This window comes from Pinus tabuliformis, chromosome 5_1 (genome assembly GCF_031772625.1).
Source record: "Pinus tabuliformis cultivar Carrire ecotype Pingquan chromosome 5_1, CPIR1, whole genome shotgun sequence".
NCBI lineage: Eukaryota > Viridiplantae > Streptophyta > Pinopsida > Pinales > Pinaceae > Pinus > Pinus tabuliformis.
The window spans coordinates 845,510,778-845,522,907 of record NC_142305.1 but is presented as its reverse complement, the minus strand read 5'-3'; positions in this window follow the sequence as shown (position 1 = coordinate 845,522,907).

Below are 12,130 nucleotides of genomic sequence, written 5' to 3'. Positions count from 1 at the left end.
GACCAATCAATTGACATGTTCAGGGACTTCAAGGCTTTGGTAGAAAATCAAACAGGAAAGAGGATCAAAATCTTCAGGTTTGACAATGGAGGAGAATTCATTTCAAATGATTTCATTGAATTTTTCAAGAAAGAAGGAGACCAGCGTACCTTACAACACCAAGAAAACTGGAGTAGTGGAAAGGAAGAATAGGACTATCATGTAAGCTGCTTGGGATATGTTGCATGACCAAAATCTCTCGAAGTTTCTATGGGGAGAAGTCGCAAATACCACTATATATGTTCAAAACAGGTATCCTCAACAAGCTTAGGGTGACAAGGCTCCCAAAGAAATTTTCACAGGTGTGAAGCCCAATGTTGGACATTTGAGGATCATTAGCTGCCCCGCTTACTTTCATGTGTCGAAGGATAAGAGGAACAAGATGAGAGCTTCTGGAAAGAAATGTACGTTTGTTGGCTGTTGTGAAAATTATAAAGCTTATAGAATGTTGGGCAGCGAATCCCCCATAGCAAGTTTAGGGGCTTAAAGCCCGAGTTTTGGTCAATGTAATGTAAAGACCCCGCAAAATGCGGGCGCAGAGCGCGAGAGTCTAGGGTTGTCTGCCCTAAAATAAAATAATGTAATTTAAGATAGAATGTGTCGGCTTACCCATGGTTAGTAGACCATGGGATTGTATAAATAGATCGAGGCTTTAAGTGTAAAGGTAGTCTTAGCTTTGAGGAGTCATATGGGTTTTTGGATGATGAATTAGCTCTGAGTCTGTAAGTCCGAGTCTGGGGTTGTAGTAGTAGTAAGAGGCTCTATATCTGAGTGCATAGAGGCCTGGTAGAGTCCGTAGCTGTGTGCGCGGAGCTCTGCAGCTGAGTGTGTAGGGCGGAGTTGGGATTGTATCTGAACAGAGGATTAATAAAATATAAGTTAATTTTGAAATATTCTGTGTCTATGCTTCTGTTTTCTTTATGCATCTCTTTACAGTTTATGATTGCGCGCACTTGTTATGAATGTTGAATGGTTAATGAGAATATTGGGCCCACATAATTAAGTTAAGATCTATAACAAATGCACAGTTAGGAATTAGGATCTAGAAAACACCTCTTTGCACTTGTTACATAGCTATGCGGAAGCAGTTGCACAAGTTGCGAAGGACAAACGACCACGTGAAGCAGCACAAGCGTATAGGATTGGTTCGCGAACTTCCCAACCTTCATCAAGACATCCCTAGGGTGCGGAAACCTGGTTCCAACACCCTCCCATACTACCTTGGGTGAGACCTCAGTCCGCGCACCACGGACTGTTGCCGAAAGGGCCGGTAGTTTCAGGATTTGTTTGGCTAAATCACTTCTAAACCTGGGTTAGGCCCTAACAAGCCAAAATAGAATATATATACTTGGTTAGAGGAATATAGAATTTAGCAATGATGTGACATTTTGAATATGTTTCCCTTGGGAAAGCAAGTGACACTTCTCTCCCTGCCAATATTTAAAGAAAGGATGATGCCATGGATGTACAACAAGACTCTTCCATGCTTGAGCCAGGGACTGATGTTGTTGATGATCCTATGGAACCCATGGACCTCTTGGATCCCTCTCCATGTGATCCTCTTGGTAGGAAGATACCACTATGGCTTTGTGATACTCTACAAGATGATGAGAGACATGTTGCTACAAGAGGAACCTTCAGGTAAAGAAATAAGCCATGTCGATATCAGGGATATGTTGTAGCAATGAGAAACATGATATAGGTTGAACCACACACTTTTGAAGATGCAGTGAAAGAAAAAGTATGGAATTATGCTATGGCCGAAGAATATGAGTCCATTATGAAGAACGGTGTTTGGGAAGTAGTTCTAAGACTCGAAGGAAAGTTTGTTGTGACTTCTAAATGGTTGTACAAAATTAATCATGGTGCAGGTGGAAGTATCAAGAAATACAAGGTGAGATATGTGGCTAGATGTTTCTCCCAGAAAGAGGGAGAGGACTATGATGACATTTTTGCACCGGTTGCCTACTATACTACCATTCGATCTATTATTTGCTCTTGCTGCTAGCTAGGGATGGACACTTCATCAGATGGATGTGAAGACCACGTTTCTACATGAAATTATCAAGGAAGAAGTATATGTTGAGAAACCACAGGGCTTTGAGGAGCATGATAGGAAGACCCATGTATGCATGCTGAAGAAAACACTTTATGGATTAAAGCAAGCCCCTAAGGCTTGGTTTGCCCACATTGATAACTACTTGATGAAGCTTGGATTTAGGAGAAGCAATGTTGATCCAATTCTCTACTTTAAAGTATTCCAACATATACCCTTGATTTTGGTATTATATGTTGATGATATATTCTTGGCAGGTAGACAGCCTCTTATTATCAAGTGTAAGAGGTGTTGAAAAGTGTAACTAGTGTCGGTCTTCATAATTGTATTTGAAGTCATGATGTAATGTATTTGTCAAAAGAAAGAAAAATATTTTTTCTTGTAAACGAAATTGACTTATTAAAGCATGGGTTTCATGCTTGGGTCAATGGTCAATAGGTCAAAGCCTCCATTGCAGGCTTCTAGGGTTTGTGTTAAGAGTCCTTGTCCTTGTCATTATGTAACATACCCTTTTTAGGCTTTATTAGTCAAGAAATAAATTTATTTTTATGTAAATTAGGTCTTCTAGGCCTCCTCCACCAAGTCGGCCTCAAAGAAGGACAAGTCAAACTCATCAAGGTAATTTGACCCCATTGATTCACTATATAAAGGCAACAACTCGACCTCATTTAGAGTGCACACACATTAGTTTGATCTGTAGTTGCTGGAAGCAAAAAAGGGGTGCGAAATCCAAGGAAGAAGAATAAAAACCTAGCGAAGGAGAAGGAAGTATTTGTCAAGCAAAAATAGTCATATTTTCTCTCTCTTTGTCTCACACGTACGAAGAAGCTGAAGCCACAAAAGGGACAAAATTGCAGAACTGAAGCTGGGCTGAAATTTTGGAGTACCTGGGCCAAAATTATGGAGTGTTGCTGGGCTATAGCTGCTAGAAAAGAAGAGAATACTGAAGTTCGATTCATAGTGAAAGGATGACTTGGTGGAGGAGGAAGGTCTTTTGATCAAGTCTAAGGTATTGGTCTATCTCAATTTGATTAGTGGAAGAGTTTGACTAGGTTTCCCCCTAGAGAGGGGTTTTAACCCTGTTTGAGTGCCTACATCTGGTGTTGTTGATCTTCATGTTTTGATTTGATGATTGCTTGATGAAACAAAGATAAAAGAACATAAACAAAAGATAATAAGACTACAAGAATATCAAAAGTAATGATCAATATAGGATAATCTTTCTTCCTTTCTGATTTTGTAACATGGGATTAGAGCTAAGGTGAAGGAGGAAAGAAAAAGGCAGCTTGAAGATCTACTAAAAGAGTCAAAGGATAAGGATCATATAAGAAGAGGAATGTCTATTATATCAAGAAAAGAATACATGACTATGAAGTCTGAAAACAAGTGATAATGAGCCTCCAACTACAGGGAATTGAAGAAGAGGATGTATCTTATTCTCGCTAAGCATAAAGTTTTGGATCCTTTTCAAGAAAAAGTTAAGAAACCTACATATGATGTAGGAAAGGAAAAATTTACAAAAACTGACATCTTGGCCATGAATCTAATAGTATATGGAGTAAAGTACAATCTAATCCAATACATATCCAATATATATTCCGCTCAAGAAATGTATGAAGCCCTCTCCAAGTTATTTACCATCAAGAACATTTGTCAAATAGCTAGTCTCAAGAATGAACTAAGAACAATAAAGATTACACAAGATGATTATGTTTCATCATATTTTGTAAGGATCTCTAGAATAAGAGATGGAATCCAATCTATAGATGAAGCTGTACCAGATAAAGAACTTGTGATTGCTGCACTACTAGGTCTACCAAAATCCTGGAGCTCTTTTGCATCAAGAATTAGTAGTTAGAAATATACTCCAACATTTGAATAAATGTGGAATGCATGCAGTCAAGAAAAAGCCCACATCTCGTTCGTAAGTGACAAAAAGGAGTATGAAGAAAAAAACACTTGTAATTCCTACTCTGCTCATCACAAGAAGAAGGGAACATATAAGAAGTTCAAAGGACCAAAGAAGATGATTGATCTATCAAAGATTGAGTGCTACAACTGCCATAAGATGGGACACTACAAAAGTTAATGTCCTGAGAATCCAAGGAATAAGAAGAGAGAAAGAGGACATGCAAATTTTGCCGATGAAGCTCCACCTAAGAAGAACAAGACTGAAGAATTTGAAGTCAAAGACTTATACTTTTAAGTCTCCTCTTACATATCCTTCTTAGTCTACTATTTTAAGTTTTGTAATGGTTTCTTGTATGTTTTAATTTCTAGAGTTTGTAGATCTAATATATCTTGCTAGAACATTTTTTGGATTTTTAAATTGTAGGTATGCCTACGAAAGACTAGATTAAGAGGGAGCCTTCACCACTATACCAAAAGATCAATATATTGTTCTCCGTTTCATCTTTAACGTTTAATTTCTTCCTCACATTGAGCTTTGTTTGTATTATATACTCAGAACCCTTTTATAATTTCCTTGGTATGAAAGCTTGTAACATACACAAAGGTTATGGAAGAAACTTCAAAGGATAAACATGAGTCATGAAAGAAGCTCTGTTACAAAGGAAGCCTTTCAAGAATTGATGTACTACAAGGTTTTTTAAAGAACAACTAAAGGTATGTCATATGCTACAAAGTTTGTTGCAAGGTTTTCTTGATACAAAAGGTATGCTCATTCTTCTTCTGAAATTTGCTTTTCATTACTAACATATTTATGTCTAGGGTTTTTGAATCATAGAGGTTCTTGTTAGGGTGATTAATATTTAGATTGAATGTACCCTTGTTGTACTATCTCTTGTCATTCTTGTCAAACCATAACCTTTAGGGTTCAATGTAAAACCCTAGCCTCTTGATGTAAAGGTTATGTCGATGTTGATTATGAAACCCTAGTCTTCTAAGGGTTTTTTGATAAAGTTTAGAACATATGATGAAATCTTATTCTTGGGGTTTTGATAATATTATGGTAAAAACACTAGTCCTTTAGGGTTTTATATTAATGTCTATGTTATATAATGAAACCATATACTTTTAAGGTTTGTGAATTATTGTTTATGAACAAAACCTTTGCAATGGTTATAGTAAGATCCCAGGAAAGAAATCCTAGGTGCATATTCTTCCATATGGTTGAAACCATAGTTTGGTCAAAATTGTTCTATATCTAACTTTGATGTATTGATGTTTGTATCTAGGGTTTACCTTATAGATATTGATATGAGATGCTAATGAAACCCTAGATATGTATATGCAGGTATGCTATCTTGATAAAACATGGGGTAGAGATCGATATTCTAGGGAATGATGATATTGTTTTCAATTATTGATATGATGATGAAATCTAGTGCTTGCAAGAAACCCTAATAAATTTTGACATGTAATTCTAAAAGTATATTGTTGAAACCTTAGATGTATATGAATATATTGATTAAGTTGCTGATATATAAGGATTTATGTCTCAAAGATGGAGTCTAGGGTTTGTGACAAATCCATAGTAAGTTGTTGAAGTATAGAATATAAAAGATATGACCCTTGCTGATCATGGACCTAACGAGGTTTAGGTATTTGATGTCTAACATTGATTATTTTGATGCTTCCATTGTAATGACATGATTTCAATTGACTTCACACTTCAGTATATTTGTATTTGTATTTGTTTGTACTTTCTATTAAAGTTTTGTAGGTACATAATCTTCAATATGTTGAAGATATTCATAATTGAAGATGATAATAATGATGAGCGTGATGAAGGAAGCTATAAGAATGATGATGACCAAGACGAACTTGATGCCACGAAAAATAAATGAAGCCTTGAAAAGATAAAATTACTCTGATATTATAAAAAAAGGAAGTTGTTGATCTCCCTAAGTTGAGAGGGAGCTTGGATAGAAGAAGAGGTATATCTCTCCTACTGAGAGGGAGGGCATATTATAGAAACCATAGTGAATACCTTGAAGAAAGAATGAAACCGAAGAATGAATTTGCAAACTAAAGACTTGAAGAGTACTGAGGCTGTAGATGGTGTTACTGAAGAAAAAGAAGAAGAAGAAAGCTTCCAACAAGTTGTATAAGTAGAATTAAAATTATTGAGGACCCCAAAGGTTTGTGTTTACTTGCATATATATTTGAAGGTTTATCACGAATTGGGGTTGTGATTGTGCAGGATCTCTCTGTAAAAAGGTTGAACATTTGAAGGATGGTTGGGTTGGTGGATATAGATTTGATTAGGAGAGATAAAGTATCTTGTGGCAACAAGATGCTTGGAGGACCCTATGTGTTGATGTCTAGATCCCGAATTAGGGAGGGTGGTAGTGGTCATGGAGGTTCTACCTTGGACATGCACTTAGATCCCTAGGTTGGTGTTAGAGCTTAAAAGCTTGATGGTACCTAGAGTGGCTAAAGCTTGAGTACACCTTAGTCCCACCCGATTAGTGTACCTTGGTCAAGTATCTAATCTGTAGCACTGCGTGTATTGTGACTGTTCATAGATTATATCATTTTGAGACCTTCCATGTACCTCTGTACATGTAATTATGAATACCTCCCTGTTGGAATTATGATACATGTGTTGTACTTGATGGAAACCCACTTATAGCGGAACAAATCACCTGTATATGTTAACTAGCTGAATCTACGTAACTAGATGAATCTACAGGAGAGATATCAGATGTGACAGAATGCATGGCAGTTGTGTTTACAGATGTGAAAAAATGCAGGGCAGTTCAAAGGAATCGGTTTAGAAGTAATGTACAATGGAAAATCACATTATAATAGGTCTATTCAGAGGAAACAAAGTAATGGTACACAAGAATAGGATGAAGGAACAAAGGACTAGAGATTAGAATCAAGAAGTTAAAGAAAAATGACATTTTCATGTATGCTAAGTTGTATACGCGGGTTCACTGTACAAAAAGAGTGTATACATATGCACACACTTTCATAGAAGAAAAAGCGCATATGGGATGAAAAATCAAGGAAATTCAAGTGGAGAAAATACCAGGGGTCAATACCATGGTATTAGCCAACAATATTGAGCAGAGTAACGGATATTTGATCCCGTCTAAGAATACCATAGGCTCTAAGTGTTGTTTTGATCAGAGGTATTGAGAAAGGCTAAAACTATATAAGGAGGAGAATATCAAAGGGCTAAGTGCACAAGTAATGAATATCTTATGAAGTGTTAGATCAAAAGAAAATATGCATGTTATGGGTTTCTGATGCTTTGCTTGATCTAGACTAAGTATGCACCTGAGTGTTTAATGATGGATGAGATCTAATGATGGATCAAGATCATAATGAATTATCATTATGTGATATGATAATGGATAGGCTAGATTTGATTGCTAACACATGTTTTATCCTTTATATGTGATGATTTGGGTATGTCTGAAGTTGGGAATTGCAGCGAAGTTATAAGTAAGTATTTGCAGATCTATACGCTGGTTTGCTTTGGTGAAGGTGCGTATACACGCTGGTTCGGCTCTTCCAAGTAGCGTATGCAAAAGAAAAGCTTGATGTTCAGGGATGACTGACATATCATATCAGTGCTGTGGTTTTATTGTTGTTTGTCAATGATGTTTTCTTAGATCTGGAAGTAGAACTGAATGTATAAGGAAATTGAGTCTGATTGATTGATTGAGAGAGAAGGGTGATCCTTGTTGCTATCTATTTAAAACTTTGTAATATGACAGTAGATCATTAGAATGTCTATGATTGGTACAATTTGTGGTTCAGAGGTTTTATGATTCAATATCTTTAGAGGTATACGCAGGTTGGGCTAAAGGAAGTAGCATATACACGCAAGTTGGTTTCATTAAAAAAGCGTATACATTCTCACACATGACTTTTGAGGTTACAGTTGATTCTGGTAGTTGATATAGTGTTCTGGGTTCAAATTTGTATATTGGTTACAATGATCTGTCTATTCCAATTGATTGGTTGAATTTGATTAAGTTTGAATGAATGGTTGATTCAATTGTGTCAGAAGTTCAGTGATTGTTTTATGTCATAGGTTTTAATGATTGATTGATTCAGTTATGGTTGATTCAGAGATTGATGATTGGGTTTCAGTTATACTAGAGATTTATGATTGAGTTTGAGTGATTGGTTGACACAGATGTATTTGATGGATGTATTGCAGTGGTGATTGACTTTGAGCTTCAATGTTGCTAATGGGTCCAGTATGAAAATTTGATGAAATAAGGCCTCCATATTGTGTTGTTGTGTGCTAGGAGCATCCAGTCTGAAAATTAATGAAATGTGGTCCATGGAGGATACTGAGGGTTGGAGCCTTCAGTGAGGAAGTCGAAGCTTCCTGCCAGTAGTGGCTGGTGATTTGATCAGGGGGTTGGAGCTCCCTTCTAATAGTAGCTTGAGAACGAGTGAAGGTTGTAGCCTTCTGTAGGTCGGAGCCTATGTACTAGTAAACATATCGGCCAATACAAGAACTAGGGGGTTGTAGGTCCCTTCCAGTAGAAGCTGGAGAATGGGAGAAGGTTGTAGCCTTCTGCAGGTGGGTGCCTGCGTACTGGTATGAGTCTATACCGGTACAATATTTTAAACATAATTTCTTATTATTAAAAGAAGACAGAGATGACAACAACAGGTGGTTTTCACCCACATTGGGTTTCCACCTTAAATCTTTTGTTCATGTGTGTTGCTTATGTGTGATGGTTTATTATGTTATTATTGTACATGGTTATTGTTTAATGTTTAATAAATTACTGATGCACTGATTAAATATCAACCTATGATGAATTAACTGAATCATAAGTTCACTGGATATACATTGGTTGCCTTAAGAATAGTTGCGTGCACACATGAGTTTGCTTCACTGAAGTAGCGTATATAAATCTGATTATGGAAATGAAAAAGTTATTGATTTGTAAATACTGATTCACCCCACATCTCAGTATTATTTCCAACACTCCCTAGTTAAGAGGGAGTGTTGAAAAATGTAACTAGTGTCGGTCTTCATAATTGTATTTGAAGTCATGATTAATGTAGTTGTCAAAAGAAAGAAAAATAAATCTTATTGTAAAATAAATTGACTTATTAAAGCATGGGTTTCATGCTTGGGTCAATGATTAATAGGTCAAAGTTTCCATTGCCGGCTTCTAGGGTTTGTGTTAAGAGTCCTTTTCCTTTTCATTATGTAACAAACCATTCTTGGGCTTTATTAGTCAAGAACGAAAATTATATTTATGTAATTTAGGTCTTCTAGGCCTCCTCCACCAAGTTTTCCTGATCAAGGAAATTTGACCTCACAGATTCACTATATAAAGGCAACAACTTATTTGAAGTACACACACACAAGTTCAATCTGCAGTAGTTGGAAGTAGAAAAGGGGTGTGAAATCCAAGGAAGAAGAAGAAAAACGTAGCAAATGAGAAGGAAGTATTTGTCAAGAAAAAGAAGTCATATTTTCTCTATCTTTGTCTCATTCAATTGAAGAAGTTGAAGCTGCAGAAGGGCCAAAATTGTAGAACTAAAGCTGGGCTGAAATTCTGGAGTGTTGCTGGGCTATAATTGCTTGACAAGAATATACTACTGAAGTTTGATGAATCATATTGGAAAGCTGAATTGGTGGAGGAGGAAGGTATTTTGGTCAGGTCTAAGGTCTTGGTCTATCTAAATTTGATTAGTGGAATAATTTGACTAGGTTTTCCCCTAGAGAGGGGTTTTAGCCCTAACTAAGTGCATACATCTAGTGTCCTTGATCTTCATGTTTTGATTTGATGATTGCTTGATGAAACAAAGATAAAAGAAGAACATAAAGAGAAGACAATAAAACTACAAGAATATCACAAGTAATTATCAATATAATAAAAATATTTCTACCTTTTTGATTTTCTAACAAGAGGGAGTTGACCTCTAAGTTCAAGATGAAATACCTTGTTTTGATGCATTACTTACCAGGCTTAGAGGTGTGGCAGAGACCTGTTGAGATTTTCTTTTCTCAAGGGAAACATGTTGTGAAACTATTGGAAATATTTGGTATGGTAGAATGAAAGTCCATGGCCACACTGATGGAGATGAACTTCAAGAAGTTATGTGGTGAAGCTATGGGAATCGATCTAGAAAATCCCTTTAAGTACTGAGAGTTGATTGGGGCACTGATGTTCTTAGTCAAAAATCAACCGGACATATGTTTTTTTGTCAACACTCTGAGTCAATTTAAAACTGAGCCCCTACATGCACACCGGGTTGCTGCTAAACATGTGCTGAGATACTTACATAGGACTATCAACCTTAGTTTGAGATACATTATTAGATATGTGAAATTACATGGATAGACTAATGCCGAATTGGCCGAAAATGTTGTTGACAGGATGAGGACATCGAGGTTTTGTTTTAGCCTTGGGTCTACCATGGTATCTTGGATGAGCACGAAGCAGAAGTCCATTGCTCTTAGCATAACCAAAGTTGATTAAATTGCTGCTAGCATGGCTAGTTGTGAGACAATATGGTTGAGGAAGCTCTTTGGAGAGCTATTTGAGCAAGTACTAGATACAATAATGATATATTGCGACAAAAAGAGTGGGATATGACTTTCAGAGAATCCTGTATTCCACGAACGGTCCAAGCATATTGAGATTAGATATCACTATATCTGGGATATGGTGTGAACACACTTTTTTAATGTATCTTCAATTTTTATCAATGTGGGTCTTCTCAAAAGTGTGCATAATGGCTAGATGGATGAAGAATATTCCTACTATAAAAAGGGGAAGGAGCCAATAGACAGAAGAAAAGAGTCTCTAACTGACTAGATAGATAGGTAGATAATGCTTGAGAGCTTCTTGCACTTCTTGTGGAATTTAATTCTGCAGCCAACGAGTGTCTTATCTTGAAATTTGGGTAAACCTATAATGAGATAAGCCAAAAATACAATTTAAAAAGTAGTTTTTTTTCTTATCCCTCCAAAATTCATAACTCTTATTTTATTATTTTAAGTATTATTTATTATTTTTCCTTAGGAGACCACATTTAGGCTAAAATTTCCTCTAATGGATGGTTGTGATCCTTGCCTCCCATGGTAAGTGGTATCTCGCCTATTGTCCTTGGATATAGGGTGGGAGATTTATCTCCCCTATGAGGATTCTTCTTCTTTAGATTGATAATGTTCAACATGTGAGCAGAGATGAGTAGCGACGATATATGATATAGTGATGACGAGATGTCTGAGATGAGGCATATGATGCAACCAGAAATTCCTCCCTAGCTAAGAGGGAGTGTTGAAATTAGGCAACTGAAGGAGAAATTCCCTCCTTGGATTAGCCCAACTCATCATGAGAAGACCCCTCCTACCTTTGAAAAAATTCATTTGCACATGGGAGAATTATATTTTTAATGTTGGTTCAAAGTCAACTCAAAAAGTCAAGTCGGCCTAGAGGGAGAAATTAAACCTCCATGGACATATATAAATTGACCAACATTGACCTAATTTGGGATCATCACACATCTTCTCTTCATTTGATTGGTTTGTACAAGTCTGAAATTGTAGGGTCCAAGCTCACATGGGCAAAGAGGAGAGATAAATCTATTGACTGAGTTTGACTTTTGGGATTGATTTGATTTTCTTTGAATTTAATTGACTTGGGCTACTTACCTATTTTTGACATGTTCTTGGGAGACCAAATTTAGGAGGCTGTTGACCAAAATTTCGAGCTTTCGTTGACCACCTTTGATTGCTGTTATGAAGCTATAGGCTATTTTGTTAGAAAATCGGAAAGGTATAAATATTTTCTTATGTTGATAATAACTTGTGATATTATTACGTTCTTATTAACTTATTTAAGTTCTTTTATCTTCTTCTCATCAAGCAATCAACAAAGCAAAACATGAATATTAGGGACACCAGATGTATGCACTTAGCCAAGAGTAAAACCCCTTTATAGGGAAAAACCCAGTCAAAAAATATTCCTTTAGTAGATTCAAAACGAGATAGAGTAAGACCTTAGACCCAAAGTCCTTCCTCCTCCAACATTCAGCCTTCAAATATGATTCATCACACTTTAGTAGTCTATTCTT